The sequence below is a fragment of the Herpailurus yagouaroundi genome, unplaced genomic scaffold (assembly GCF_014898765.1).
Source record: "Herpailurus yagouaroundi ecotype Mexico unplaced genomic scaffold, PumYag 28, whole genome shotgun sequence".
NCBI classification, from domain to species: Eukaryota; Metazoa; Chordata; class Mammalia; order Carnivora; family Felidae; genus Herpailurus; species Herpailurus yagouaroundi.
This window is the reverse complement of record NW_024412376.1, coordinates 18,091,327-18,108,108: the sequence shown is the minus strand read 5'-3', so window position 1 is coordinate 18,108,108 and position 16,782 is coordinate 18,091,327. Positions and strand designations below refer to the sequence as shown.

The 16,782-nt window shown below is 35.8% G+C and overlaps 1 protein-coding gene across 4 annotated transcripts in view; it reads left to right on the top strand.

Annotated features, from left to right (window-relative positions):
• Nucleotides 1-16,782, top strand: part of GALNTL6 (polypeptide N-acetylgalactosaminyltransferase like 6) — a 1,208,379-nt gene that overhangs the window by 533,938 nt on the left and 657,659 nt on the right. The gene's annotated exons all lie outside the window — the stretch shown is intronic.

Below are 16,782 nucleotides of genomic sequence, written 5' to 3'. Positions count from 1 at the left end.
ATGGATGAGAAGGTATTGGTGTCATTTGCGAAACTATAAGAAAATTTGAATTACATTTCTGTTGTAAATTAGATAGGTATTGGCAAAATGCCCCACATTCTACTTTCAGCTTCAGAACAAATACTGTAAAATATGCTATTGTAAGTACATATGAATGGGGAGATATTCCAGTAGATTTATAAAATCTGTTCTTGTTTCTGAGGAACATCTGCTCTATTATTTACCAGTATGGTATACTCTAGTCTGTGCTTGTCACTTCATAAATACTAGAAATTGTAAGTAACACAAATATTTTTATTTGGCAATTCTAGCTATTTTGTCATATTTGAACAATAAACCAAAAAGTCTGGTATGTATTAGGAAATTTGACATAAGCTTTAATATACCTACCATTCTGAGAAACATCATGTGGTTTATAAGAGGGGAATAAAATTATAGAAAGTTTCTTGAGATTAGGACTTCATTGATCATAGTTGGTCTAAATGTGAGAATTGTTCTCAAAGGAAAGGAAAGTTTCTCTTTCTTGGCTGATGTGAGTGGACAGGAAGAAACGTTTTCTAATGATGTTGATCTATTTGGGAATACAGTGTTCTACCTTATATTTCATTGCATGAAAGAGCTATGCTTTACTGTAAGAAAAAATGGCAGTAAAAGAGTTTAATTGCATATTGTTCTTATGCCTCACAAGAGAAAACATCTTGAAATCAAGTGGGTTAATTAAAGTTTTGGAAATTTCATTTGAAGAAAAAATGTCAGTTTCTTCATAGTATCTAAAAAATTCTGTGTAAGTAAAATTGCTCAGTGTGTTAATCTTAAGATTTCTTTAACAGAGTTCCAGTCTTGAATGATTTGCTTCAAATACTAAGTCACGATTTACCTAATATTAATTTCTGTTGAAATTTACATGACAAAAATGAGATTATCTAACATCATTCCATTAAAATAGTAAACTACTCACTTGGTAATTTAGGTTGATTCAAAGCAATGTTTGCCTTGTGTTGCTTAGGTAGATATGCACTCAACCCTACCCGAGAATGCAAGCCAGTGTCTAAAACTGAAATTTATTACTTAAAAAATTAATTTAAATAACACATTGACTTCTTTTTTTTTTTTTTTTTTTTCTAATTGAGATTGCTTATTTCCAAGTAGTCATTAATACCCCTGGCTAAAAATAAGCATTTAATGTGTTACAGCTAAAACTTTAAACTTTGCTTTTAAACAAAAGAATGAAAATGAGGAAGAAAGATCTGGGACTACACATCACCAGATAAATGGTCTTTTGTGGTTGACTGGTACTAAGAGAAATAAGATAGTGTATCTATGGAGCGTTTCCTACATAATTAACTTTGTCTTGGTAAACTGTTTATTACAGTGGAATTTTGACCTGAGGGTAATATAGTAGGAAACATTTGGTAGCAGAAAATTGTGGTTTACAGAGCATTTTTTGCTGAATGTTCTCAGAGGCATTTTTCAATTGAACATCTTTTAAGGGGGAGAAAATAGTGGCATCTGCATTTGTCTTGACTTCAATTCCCTGTCATCTTTTGTACAATAGCAACTTTGGTGGACTATCCTTCTGCATATAATGTCACCTGGGAAGTAAGTGACAGAAGAGTGTTAATATAATTAGTGTTAGGGAAGTAGAACAACAGAAAAAAATAATATTTAGGATAGTAATGGTGATTTTGACTTTTCTGTTGGACATTTTTAAAGATAACAATTATTTTAATATTTTGTTAAGCCTTTAATATAGATATTGTATTCCTATAAACTATCAAGTCAAGAGTATTATTTCATGATCATTAAACCTTCAAAAGGTTAAATTTTTTGAATATTGCTTTTTATTGTGTTAAATTGTCAATATGGGTAAAAGTAAACTTTGAAAGAAATAAGTGATAAAAATAGTTCTATAATCTCTCAGAATACTTCATAATTCTAAAGTTGCATGTAACAGGAAAGACTCTTCTTCCAAATTTTTGTTTTAATTAAAAAAAAGTCTCCTCTGACAAAATATGAGGATTTAGGTGGACCTAAGAATCATCAGTCCTGCTTCCTGAATTATGGGAAATCATAAAATTAACATGACACACACAAGCTACAATTCTAACACCAACTATTAACTATATGACATCAGATTAATGAGTTCTGTGTCTTAGATTTTTTATCAAAATGGAGATAAGTTCTTAGCTATCTGAGTAATTCCTCATAGAGAGGTCAGGATGGAGAGCTGCCTTGGATGGTTGAGCAAATTGTGCACTGCAAAATAGAGTAATTGCTCTCAACTATTTCTACTCATCAAATACTCCCTTACTATTAAAATATAAAAAGTCTCCATACTTTTTTGTGGAGATCTTCTCAATTTAATCATTTATCTATCTATCCATCCATCCATCCATCCATCCATTCATCCATCTACCCACCTATCATCTCCAGAAGGAACAGAAGTCAGAGGGGTTGTGAAGACAAATTGTGGTAATTCATAGCATGTTAGAAAAATTAAGGCTGCTTTAACATTTAAAAAATCAAAATTTACCAATAAGCAAGTAACTTACTACAGATGTGGAAAAAAAACTACCCTGTAGAGGTTTATCAAAAGGAGGATAAAAAGAGCATGTTACCCACCTATATTATAGGAGAGGCCTTACATGAGTGTTTATCAAAATTCCTTTCAAGTTTATTTTCTCCATTATATGAGAGGGAAGATATCTTAAGACACCTCTTGTTTACAGAGCCTCTAAGACAGAGACAGTTTTCCTGCTCCTTTTTATTCTGATCCTATCTCTAGCTATGCTGTTAAAAATTGTTATACTTGAAAGTATGCTTATACATTTATGTAGACAACACAGAAATTGTAAGCCTGTAACATGCAGAGTCTTTCCACCAATTCTTTAAAAATCAAACTAAGTAGGCCAGATAAAATTTAAAGTGTGGGAAGATAGGGGCTTTTGGCTTCCTTTAGAAAATTATTTCTGAAATGTTTTACTTTATATTTATTTTCAGAACTCTGTTCCAATTTCCAGTCTGTTCAGCATATATCTAAACACTTTTGCACTATGGTTCTTATACTGGATATTCTGCAATGTCCTTTAGCCGAAGGCAATAAAATTTTGACAAGACTTAATCAAATATTACTGCCTTATATTTTATGTCCTCTAGATCAATAGAATAGCTATATATATGTAAAAAATAAATAAAAAGAGAGAAGCCAGCATGTTGGCTATTTTAATAGCACAAGTTTAGTATCACTTGGAATTCAGAGTTCCAAAAAATGTAAGCGATCTAGTAATTGGCAAATTCTGTAGTAGTAGTTTTCATAGCAGTAGAGAAAAAAAACCACCAAAAAGTTTCATAATTATAGAGTAATTACGAATATTACAAAGTGATTTTTAAATTTTTTTTTTCAACATTTATTTATTTTTGGGACCGAGAGAGACAGAGCATGAACGGGGGAGGGGCAGAGAGAGAGGGAGACACAGAATCGGAAACAGGCTCCAGGCTCCGAGCCATCAGCCCAGAGCCCGATGCGGGGCTCGAACTCCCGGACCGCGAGATCGTGACCTGGCTGAAGTCGGACGCTCAACTGACTGCGCCACCCAGGCGCCCCACAAAGTGATTTTTAAAAATCTGCTTGAATAGGGTTGACCCAGTTATCAAAATTAAAAAACAAAAAGTACACACCCTTTTCCAGCCCTTCTTGTTTTACATATTCTTCCTAAAGCAAGCTTGGTAAACAGAATATTGTTTTAGCCTCCTATCATAAGCCCTCTGTCTACAGAAACATGAAGGTACAGGTCTGCAGGTAAGTTTTCCACAGCATTATGTTTTTGCTACCTGAAGCTCACCAAAGTTAGTGAATGTGATTATTTTTTTTCTTCCCAGTAAGCTCTCAGAAATACATTTAACAACTTAACTTGAGGCCTATAACAAGGCTTCATGATGACTTTAAAGCAGGACTAATCCTGGGCTTATCTCCAAATTCCAGGCAACCTTAACAGCATCCACATGGAAAAATGTTGAAATGTGTGAAATAAGCTGGGGCTTAACCTCAGAGATAGGGCACATTTGAACCTGACAATTCTCTAAACTTTGTGTGCTTAGATGAATGCAAGTTCACATTAGGATAGTCACGGGAGAGTTGCTGACACCTTTCCCTTAATGCAAGTATGGGGGTACAACTGGGCACTGGGTACACACACGCAAAACAGGTACATTCACACTCATTCCCTCTTGTCCCTGCTTATTCCAGAGCTGGTCAGGAAAGGTAGGAGTTGAATATTTCAGATTCACAAAGATCTGCTATGTTCCATGTACTAGTTGGAGGGAAAATCCGAAACTAGAAATAATCCTCCCAATCTGGCAAAGCCAGCAACTTTAAGAAACCCAGTGTACTTTGCTGTAGATAGCATAAATCCTTGTTCCTCAAAGTGTGGTCCACGGACCAGCAGCATCAGCACCACGATGAAAACTTATTAGCAGTGCAGACTCTCAGGCTCCATCCAAATATATCAAAATCTTTATTTCAACATGATCTTTGTGTAATTTTTATATGAATCAAAGCTTCAGAATAACTTTCATGTATTTCAGAATTGGGGCTGAAGCTTCATTGAGTGATATGAATGCATAAATAGCCTAATTTCAAAATTTCCTGTTTTTTGTGTATCTTATTATAAACAAATTTTCTATTTGTTTTTATTGCCTACTTTGCAATTGATATTGGATTTATAAATCTGTAAGGAAACACTGGGAGGGAAATTCTGTAACATTATCTCTACATTATTTTAGATATTAATTTTACATTTGTTATTATATTTCTTTGATAGATTTTGGCATTTTCACAAATTTGTAGACATTTCCTCCATCTTCTGATGAATTCATTTTATAGCATTGTATGTTTAGTTTTAGGTTATTGCCATTCTTCCCTCTCGCCAATTTTCCTTCTCTTCCTAGCATTTTGTAGATCTATTTTGCATTGGATTCATTCAGTAATTTCCATGCCAAGTTCAGAAAATGGAAAAGAAAATATATATTTGTATATCTATAATATATATTGCTTATATAGAAATATATATATTACCAACCAATAGCAAAGCAATTTCTGTAAAGATCCATATTACCATAAAAATTTCAAATTCCTCACATGGTTGAAAGTGTTTGTAAATCTTTAAAATAGTGAGACTATTTTAAATCACCTCACAAATGGTAATGATGCGTCTTGAATTTGGTTCTCTTTTACTCAAATAGTCTCCAAGTGTACATTAAGGCAAGTTTCCATAAGCAGACAAATCAGTTAGCACATGTTTTATAACTATCTGAAGTTGGAAGATATCATCAGTGTGAAAAGGTCATAAAATAGATAAAGAATGGTAGTGCATTTCTATTTATATGATAAAATACTAACACTAAAGTGCATATTAAAGATTCTTAGATGACAGTCAACAAAAATGTTTTAGTGCTGGTATTTCATCAGATACTCTACTAGACTATGAGACATGCGATTTTTATGTCTCAGATTTATTAAGAACTACTCACTGTGATGCATCTTGGAATTGTTTAGATCTAATATTCATATTTTAAACTGTAAGGATAATTGTACTTTAAAATAAAGATTCGGTTTTAGATACTAATAAGTAGCAGGAACTAAGAAAATGTTGTAAAATACAATTGTGTATTTTTCTATTTAGAAATTCAGCATCACTTGCTAAAGAGTGGAAAGAAAGCTATTCTGATTTCTGCTGATAAATTTGAATATCATATTGCTTAATGGCAAAATGGATAGTTTTAATAAAATAGTTCTGTTTACCAATTAGTTTAGCATTTGTGGTTGAAAGGGAGTCAAAACATAGAGTGGCACTGTATCCCAGCGTCATAAATATGAACATAAAACAGTAATGTGTTCTCAAGGTCAGAGGAAAATGAGCCTATAAACTACAAGAGCAAGTTTTGGAACTTACAAAATACAAAATTAACTCATAAACAAATCTTTTTGTATTCATAAAATATGAGTATTACCCACCAGTGGCAGAATATGCCTTGATAGAATCTGTCTCAGCAGGCAAAGCACTTTGGGGATTTCTATCTCTCTACTTTTAAATTAAAAATCCAATCTCACATGATGTCCATGTCCATGTAAACAATTTAGCTGACTAAAATAATGGGAGTTATGTGTTCTTAGTGAGCCTTACCTTCGCCTTAATGTTTAAAGTAGCATTTTGTTGTCTCCTTTTTCTTCTCTACAGCAAATGTGAATAATCTCTCCAGTCTTCAGGAATGTTACTGAGGGTTATACACACATTGACAGTCCTCACGATTACTATTAGAATCCCTTATTTATCTAGCAAAGACCTATTTGAAGTAGGTGCTTGTTTTGCAGATTAAAATAAAGGACCTTGAGATACTATAAAGGTATATGTTACGTTATTCTTGATGAATTTGTAACACTAGCACTGGTAGGTTCAGAGCACTAAACAAAATTTCTTGCAGGCATTATATTCTTCTGCCCTCTAAAGAAAGTAACAATATAGCTAAATGTGATTAAATTAATTTCAGTTTCAGCAGGATTTATATTTACTTTACAAAGGTATGCTTGTGGAAATTTCCATTCAAATAGATAATGTGCTTAATTTTGACAAAAACTATTTTAAAATGTTCTATTGTAGCATGTGAGAATGTAGTTTGAGAAAAGGTAGTCATCAGAATGAAATGCTTTTAGGCTAATTTTGAACATAAATATTTTAGAAAATGTATGATAGAATGAAGAAGCAAACCTAAGTTTCATTGTCCGGTTGAACTGTATGTTAGATATCACATACAATATTAGAACAGATTTCACAGTTAAAAATTGTGTTATTGTGGCTTTCTTTTCCTTTGTCATTAGAAAAATATTTTGTGTACTGAAATGAATGAAATAAATTAAAACCTTAGCTTGGGGCGCCTGGGTGGCTCTGTCGGTTGAGCATCTGACTTCGGCTCAGGTCATGATCTCAGTTTGAGTTCGAGCCCCACGTTGGGCTCTGTGCTGACAGCTCAGAGCCTGGAGCCCGCTTGGATTCTTTGTCTCTCCCTCCCCTGCTCATGCTCTATCTCTCAACAATAAATAAACATTAAAAAAAAAATTTAAAACCTTAGCTCTACCATACCATACCTCTATTGCTAGATGTCTTTTAAAATACCCAAATAGAATAGTAAGTCAACTTTGGGGTTATAAATATTTATGTTTGCTCTATGATTCTCTCAAGTTTTTTTAATATTTTTATTTTGAAGATATGATAAATCTGAACTGTCATTTTTCTATCATTTTGTTCTCTTACAGTTTTGTTCTCTTCTTAAACATTAACTTGAAGCATATGAAATAATCATTTTTTGTGGCTGAGTGACAGTTTTTATATATTTTGTACTTAATAGCCAGGCATCTTAAAACCCTTCTATCTCTGGCTTAAATAATTATTTAGGGTTCATGTTTGAAATCGGTGCTTTTAAAGGTGGAGGACGGCAACTCCCATCATCAGGTCGTGGGAAGCCGATCTGCTTTTTATGGAGGAAAACTCCACATGGTTGAATTAATATGGGTTTGGCATAGAAAGAGATGCTTCTTTTCAAAGCAAAACTGTTACAGCTCACCGATGTCACAAAGGCATGACTTCCTCAAGAAAAATAAATTGTGCAATTCATTTTATGGCAGATTAAATCCCATTTATTTTCCTTGCAGACAGCTGTTTTGAGTAGGATGTCACTTGTATGAAACCATTTTATGGATATTGGGCTTCAGATGTTGGGAAGGCATAACTTTCTCTGATGAAATAAAAGGTTATGTTTTATGATCATTCCTCTTGTCAGCAAACCTCAGCTGGTGAGTTTTAATAATACAGTGTTCAGTATTTCAAACAGCTCTTTTTGATGTCTAAATATCCATCTGCTCTTAATTTTTAAAAAATCACTGCATTGACACAATGCAAAAACGCACAAATATTTCATCCTGTCAAGCTCAAAAATAAAACAGCCAGTTATTTTCCTAGCAAAATGAGTTTATTTGGGAATAGCAGAATTGCAATTCAGGACAAGCAACCTATGGTAAACCATAGACAAGTCTGAAGAGACACAGGGAAAGCCAGCCTTTATTAGATTTTAGGAGGAAATTGAGATGGGTTGTTTTAAACAAAAGTTCTTTGGAGAAAATTAAGAGTTCCAGGTTGTGGTGGTTTCTCACTGGCTTTAGTAGTGGTTATCGTGTTGTTGCTACAGCATTTAGAGATCTTCCTTCTTTTTCTTAAAAGCACGAGATGAAATCTTTATGTGAAAAATGCTCTCCCTTGTCAAGATAATTCATATCTTTCTTCCTGATGGTTATGCAGCCTTCAAACACTGGCATGTCTGTGAGAGCGCCCCCTTCAGGGATTTTTGACTCCATTTTAAATGAGGTTTCCTGTACCCATTTTCACACTCCTTACTCTTGAATGACAGCATTTACTTAGAAAATTATTAATCTCTCATCGGTCAAGGTCTTTGATAAGCTGACAAGTTTTAAACGTCAAACGTTTGTGTTTATGAAACACGTTTCAACAAAATTCTAATACAAATTAGATGTTTTATGTCAGCTGAGGAACAATTCCACAATAGAACGATAGGATCTTGAGATGAAGGAATTTGTAAGTGACATGGTACATTTGTAACATTTTATAGATAAATGAATGAAGACTCAGAAAGGTGACCTTGTAGGTCACAGAGTAGGTCAACTTTATATGCTTAGATAAATGCTAGACAAAACCAAAATGAACAGATTTTGTGCTCAGGTGTGCAGGCTTTCTCTCCTCTGTAGTTTTCTCAGACATCTAATTCTGAGAAAGAGGAACCATTCTGATAACTATCTTTAATTTAATAAAACTGTACTACAATTATGTAGACACTCTAGATAATTGAATCTAATTTATTACCCATTTTTTGCCTTAGGATCAGGATCATAATAGAAACCATCATTTCACTGTGTACATACAAGTATTGGAATGGAGGATTCATGAGAATAATAATGACTTGAACTTAACAAATTTCAGCATCCACAATGGTCTTCTAAGACTACAGGGTGCCAATCAGAACCTTCCTCACACAGAAAATAGTGTTTCTAACATTCTGAAAGGCTCACAAGGCAGTAAAATGGGCCATAAAACATATATGTGTTTCATGTAGCTTCACAGACTGATGTAAAATAGAATGAATGAGTGGGTATTAGGCTGGCCTTCTGTAGGTCATCTGATTATATCTTTCTTCCGGATGTATAGTTCCAAAGTTAGGTAGCCTAACAGTTACTTCACTGCGTAGAAACGAAGAAACTGGCAAGATTGCCCAGGGCCACTCTAGTGCAAAATGTGCCTAAAAGAAGAGAGTCTTTCCAGGACGGAGAGAAGCTAGTCTGGGATTGAAGGGGGACATAACTGGGCAAATATCTGCCATTGGATTGGACATTAATTAGATAAACATTATTTATTTTTCCATTCTTTTCTGCCTGGTCTACTAAAACCAGGGTAAGAACTCTACATAGAATGTATATCTACAAGCTTTCTGAAAAACTACTGGCTGCCTCAAAGAGCAGAAAACCCTGACCTCAGTGTTATAGTGGGCAATGACAAAGGAAAGCTTAATTTTATATCTTGAAGAAATTCTAGCTCTGTAACTTATCATTTTAAATTTCTACATATTCTGTTTCTGCAGAATTATTAAGGCCATTTCTAATTTAATGGGGATACATTTGGGCTCTGAAATTAAAGTTAAGTAATTGATTTTTTTTTTCAGATTGGTTACATTTTCCCCCTTCACCAACTTGAAACATTACTTCTTAGAAAATAAATTAAGGACTCTATGAATAAAAGGAAATATTTATTTATCTTATGCTACCGAGTAGTGCAAAACTTATAAAGTCAAAGGATACATCGAAACACTGTGAGTCGTTCACAGCTTAAGTATCAGGAAGGCTTGATTTCAAGTCCCAGCTTTGCCACTTTCAGGTCTTGGAATTTTAGAAAGGATTAAGTATGACAGGAACTTAGAGAAACAAGACATAATTTCGCTACTTTCTTTTTCGCTTTTGAGAAAAACTGTCTCTAAACTGGAAAGGGTAGGAAAACGAAGTCACCCAATATAGAGAGGAGGATAATCCGTGACTATTTCAAACTGGAAGATCTAAACCATTGCTACATGCTCTAAGAAATTGTAATATTTATCTTTTAGCCATGAATAATCTTCATGAAATGATGATGAACGAAATAACTTTTTTTTTTAAATTTTTTTTTCAACATTTATTTATTTTTGGGACAGAGAGAGACAGAGCATGAATGGGGGAGGGGCAGAGAGAGAGGGAGACACAGAATCAGAAACAGGCTCCAGGCTCTGAGCCATCAGCCCAGAGCCTGAAGCGGGGCTCGAACTCACAGACCGCGAGATCGTGACCTGGCTGAAGTCAGACGCTTAACCAACTGCGCCACCCAGGCGCCCCCGAAATAACTTCTTAAGACCCAAGTCAGACAAAAAAAAAATCTATATGTACAAAAAGACAAATTTCAGTTTCCAAAGTTCTGTGAACTTGTTTTTGATCTTTGGAAAAATCTTAAAGTAGTTGTAGCAATATTTTTTTTTTAATTTTTTTTTCAACGTTTATTTATTTTTGGGACAGAGAGAGACAGAGCATGAACGGGGGAGGGGCAGAGAGAGAGGAAGACACAGAATCGGAAACAGGCTCCAGGCTCTGAGCCATCAGCCCAGAGCCCGACGCGGGGCTCGAACTCACGGACCGCAAGATCGTGACCCGGCTGAAGTCGGACGCTTAACCGACTGCGCCACCCAGGCGCCCCAGCAATATTTTTTAAGTAATAAGAAATACATTGAGTACTGTGAGTCACCACGGGTTTATTAAATTTTAGTCAGATATTCTCCCAGTGGGGGGTATGACTTCAAAGTTCAGATTTTTCTTAGAGCTGTGGCTTCGTTCTCCCACAGGAGTGACCTTAAAATAATATCCCAGGAGACTCAATGTATCATACTGACCCTTGGTTCCTAGGTACAGGGCACATAGCCTTCCTAGGCCACTTCTATAAACATCTGAGATTACCCTAAATTGCTTGACGCTAATTAGCCTTTATGTGCACCTTAATCACACTTCTTTATGAAAGGTGACGTATGCATGGGTGGAAGTACCTCCATTGAAACAAAAACAAGCTGAGTCCAAAACATGTCATAGCAAGATGACTTTCAGTGGTATGGTAAGCTTCTAGGAATCCCTAAACATACTGCTTTTGCTAGCTAAGCTATGTGTTTTCCCCCACTCAAGATCCCTATACATTAGTATGAAGCCCTAAAGAGAGCCAAATGGCATGGCAGTCCTGATGAATTATCTAAGACCATAGGTGACATGGTCATCTTCTAAAACCACATAGGTCTCTCATTGCAAAAGGATTAATGGATGGATCTAAAGGAAAAGTCATAATGATGGCCAGATTCAGGGATGTATAATCCCCAAGATCCAAGTCTCTAAGTATCTGCAGCTTCTGGGGCTCCTGTGTGACTCAGTCGGTTAAGCATCCAACTTCTGCTCAGGTCATCGTCTCACAGTTCATGGGTTCTAGCCCTGAGTCAGGCTCTGAGCTATCAGCACACACCACATCTTCTTTATACATTCATCCATTGATGGACACGTGGGTTTTCTCCATAGTTTTGCTATTGTAGATAATGCTGCTATAAATATCGGGGTGCGTGTATCCCTTGGAATCTGAATTTTTGTATCCTTTGAGTAAATACCAAATAGTGCAATTGCTGGATCATAAGGTATTTCTATTTTTAGTTTTCTGAGAAACCTCCATACTGTTCTCCAGAGTGGCTGCACAAGTTTTCATTCCCACCAACAATGCAAGAGGGTTCCCCTTTCTCTGCATCCTCACTAGCACCGATTGTTTCTTGTGTTGTTAATTTGAACCATAGAATTTGGTTTTACCTATTTCAGAATTTAAAAGGTTAACCCATAGGGGCACCTGGCTGGCTCAGATGGTTTGGGCGTCCAACTTCAGCTCAGGTCATGATCTCGCAGTTAGTGAGTTTGAGCCCCGCGTTGGGCTCTGTGCTGACAGCTCAGTGCCTGGAGCCTGCTTCAGATTCTGTGTCTCTCTCTTTCTGTTCCTACCCCACCCATGCTCTGTCTCTCTCTGTCTCTCAAAAATGAATAAATGTTAAAATTTTTTTTCAATAAAAGGGCAACCCATTCTGCTAATTTCAGGGAAACTGACTTAGTCTACGCTGCAAAATAAGTAATACTTGATGGTAAATTTAGAACCCTTAACACTGTAGGTCAAGAGTGTTTCTGATGATTTCATATGGCGAAGTCTCTTTTCTGGTGAGAGACATTATAAAGCATCACTAGTAACAGATACAGCAAATCTTTTTAAATTCCTTAAGCTGCTTTCCATTTGAAGATCAGTGAAAATGTACAAGAGAGCTGAAGTCCAATGTGCATGGTGAAACAAAATTGCCACAGTACCTCCCATTAATGCTGGGCTTCAGACCTGGTAGGGTTGAGAAAATGCCTATGGGTTATGGTGCTATACTTGGTCAGAATTGAACCCAGGATAAGCTTTTGCCAAGACAATGCATGATGAATAATATCAGCATGTTCTGTTCATTTCAATGTTTGAAAATGTGGTTCATTATCTTGTTTTAGCAACAGTGAATAAGAAGGGGCAGAAAATGGGACAGGGTGTTTGAGGAAGGAAGGGACCATGGGTCATATTTCATTCTGAAAACCTACTAGACATATCAGCAAGGGATTCCACCCTCCACCTTTCCTTTTCTGTCACAAGTGGTAGTGGTGAAGTAGGTTATCTGGACAACATCCTAAGTTTGAATTGTGGCTTTGCTTTTACTGGCTTTGTAACCATGAACAAGTTAGTTATCTCACTTGACATATACTCATTGGGAAATTGTGTTTCTACATGTAAAGCAATTAGAACTGGAGTGGGTACAAGTAAGCACTCAATTAATTTTGGCCATTATTGTTTTTGCTTTAAAAGGCTGGAATTGAAGTGGATGACCTCTAATTCTGTCTCCAACAAATTTGAGTACAGAATTAATTCTGTGCTTTTTAGATTATTAGATATTATTAAAAATAATCATTTCCTTCCTGTAAAACTGTTACCTTTGAAGAGTTGTAGCACAGTGGTGGAAAGATGCTGTAAACCTTCACAAAGAACAAACATATTATCTTCATAGACCTTTGGTGTGTCCATGATTTCATATAGATGATTCTGAAGCTGTACATCTACCATTAAAAAATGAAATTAGGAGGGGCACCTAGATGTCTCAGCCTGTTAAGTGTCTGACTTCGGCTCAGTTCATGATCTCACGGTTTGTGGGTTCGAGTCCCCCATCGGGCTCTGTACTGACAGCTCAGAACCTGGAGCCTGCTTCAGATTCTGTTTTTTCCTTTCTCTCTGCCCCTCCTCTGCTCACACTCTGTCTCTGTCTCTGTCTCTCTTTCTCTACCAAAAATAAAGAAACATTGAAAGCATTTTTAAAAATTGGAATTGGGAGTATTATGGAATCCAATGAGCTCCTTATATGAGGATTTAATAATTAATTGAATAATTTGAGCAAAAAATTTATAATTTAGTTTATTTAGTTTAATTAAATAAATCATTTTATTTAGAAAACAATAAATTAATTTGATTATGTAATAATAGCTTAGTATTGGATCTCTTTGCGTCATTTGATATTGGTTGTACCCCTCCTTCTCATTCAGTGTGCTTTTACAGTCATTCCTTCTCAGGATTTTCATGGACTTCTTTTCTATATTCTCCTTGAACATTGGTGCTCCTCAGGGTTTCACTCACCACCTGCAGCTCATGTCATTGTGTGCACAATATCCTTGAGTGATCAGTTACCTCTTTCCTATTGCATAGTTGATATACAATATTACATTAGTTTCAGGTGTACAACATGTTGATCCAACATTTATATACATTATAAAATGATCACCATAAGTCTAGTTACCATCTGTCACCATAAGAAGTTATTACAATAAGATTGACTATATTCTCCATGCTGTACATTTAATCTTGTGAATTATTTATTTTATAACTGGAAGTTTGCAACTCTTAATCTGCCAATGAAATGGCAAGATTTCATTTTTTATGGCTGAATTACATTCCATTGTTTATGTTCTTTATCCATTCATCTATTGGTGGACACTTAGGTGGCTTCCATTTTTGGTTATTGTAAATAATGCTGCAATAAACATAGGGGTGCATATATCTCCTTGCATTAGTGTTTTTATTTTTTTCAGGTAAATAATCAGAAGTAGAATTGCTGTATCATATGATAGATCTATTTTTAATTTTTTGAGGAACTTCCATACTCTTTTCCATAGTGGCTGTGCCAATTAACATTCCTACCAACAGTGTACAGGGGTTCCCTTTTCTCTACATCCTTACCTGCAAATGTTATTTATTTATTGTTGGTTTGTTTGTTTTTATACTAGTCGTTCTGATAGGCATGAGGTGCTATCTTATTGTGGTTTTGATATGCATTTCCCTGAAGATTAATGATCTTTCCATGTATCTATTAGCCATCTGTATGTCTTCTTTGGAAAAATGTCTATTCAGTTCCTCTGACCATTTTAAAATCAGATTGTTTGTTTTGTTGTTGAGTTGTATGAGTTCTTTATAGATTATTGATATTAACCCCTTTTTGGATATATCATTTTATATACCCCTTTCTATACAATTAAACTCTGACTTGAACATTCAATGAACTACTCTACTTCAGGGCCCAAATGACCCACAGATAGTTCAAACTCAGTGTGTATAAATTCCTGCCATTTTGGGGTGCTTGGGTGGCTCAATGAGTTAAGCATTCGCCGGCTCAGGTCATGATCCCATGGTCCATGGGTTCAAGCCCCGCTTTGGGCTCTGTGATAATAGCTCAGAGCCTGTGTCTCCCTCTGTCTCTGCCCCACCCCCACTCATGCTTTGCCTGCCTCTCTCTCTCTCGCTCTCTTTCTCTCTCAAAAATAAACATTAAAAATAAAATTCAAATTCCTGGCATTTTAACTATGTCTTCCTGCTAAATTCATTCCCACTTTTGATGACATCATCATCCATCCAAACTAGATACCTGAGAATTATTCCTGTGATTTCTCTTTCTTCCTCACATTCCACATCCAGTCAGTAAGTCAAGATTGCCATATGTACCTCCTAAATACTTTTTAAGTCATTCTCTTCTAATTCTTTTCTATGGTGGCTTTAATCACTTGCTGAAATCCCCTTGTTAACTCTCGCTCTGCCTACAGTTTTATTCTACTCAAATCCATCATCCAATATCAAAATAATTTCTATAATATTCAAAACTGTCCAAAATACCTCTGTTTTAAACATTTATTTGGTTTGTGGAAGCCTGAACAAATCCCTAACCTTAACCTGTCAAACAAAGTATGCTCTTCCTCAAGAGGCCCTTTATTAATTAGCTCTCCAGATCATCTTTCTCTATAGTCTACCTTGCAGTTTTGGTCTTTGCAAAACCAAAATGTCAAGTTTTCCCTCTACTCAGCATATATTTACTGCCCCTGTGATTTTTTAAAGTCTATTTATTTATTTGGGGGGGGGGGGAGTCGGGGATGTGCGTGAGCCAGGAAGGGGCAGGGGGTCAGAGAGAGAATCCCGAGCAGGCCCCACATTGTCCATGCAGAGCCCAACACAGGGCTTGATCTCACAAACCACATGAGATCATAACCTGAGCCAAAATCAAGAGTCAAGAGTTGCAAGCTTAAAAGACCAAGTTGCCCAGGTACCCCACTGCTATGATTTTTTTAAAACCTTGTTTTCTCTACCTGAAATGTATCTCTGTAACACTTCCTTTACTTCTGTGCCTCTTATTCTAACTAGTCTTTTAAAACTAATATAACACTTTTAGTCCACTTTCCTTGAAACCCTTCCATGTCATGTTATGTCATTTATTGACTGGGAGGCTTTTCAAAACAAATAAACAGACAAACAAAATAATAAAAACCTGTGACTCAGTTTTCCCAAGAGTAAAATGGGGTGGCTGTAAGTATTAAATGTTTTTAATGTTTATTTATTTTTGAGAGTGGGGGGGCGGGGGCAGAGGGGTAGAGAGGGAGACAGAAGATCCAAAATGGGCTCTGTACTGATAGCCGTGAGCCCAGTACAGGGCTAGAACTCATGAACAGGGATATCATGACCTGAGCCCAAGTCAGGCTCTCAACCGACTGCATGACCTGAGCTAAAGTTGGACGCTCAACCAACTGAGCCATCCAGGAGCCCCAGGTGGCTGTAGGTATTAAACTGAATACACATACACATAATGCGCTTAGACAAATATTTGGCACATAGAAGTTCATAACAGTTGTTGGCAATTACCTTTCAAGTGATTCCTCTTTACCATCATAATGGTCTGTGTCAATCATTGCAACTTCCACATTATTTGGATATGAGTTTGTATCTATCCCTACTACCAGCTACTGAGCTCTTTGAAGAAGAGGATTATCATATTAATTTTTTTCTGAGTCTGGGTCATAGTCATAAAATTATTGTTGGTTGCATCAGTCTTTATATTCACTCATTTATTCACCTCTAGAAGTAAAAATCATTCACTTCTTTAAAATTGAATGTATGAAAATAGGTTCACCTATTAGGAGAGTTTATTTCTTCAGTTTCTTTAATTAATTGAACTAATTGAGAGATTCCACCGAACAAAAAACTTTGCCTCTGCATAATACTGGCCTATGTCAGAGACGAT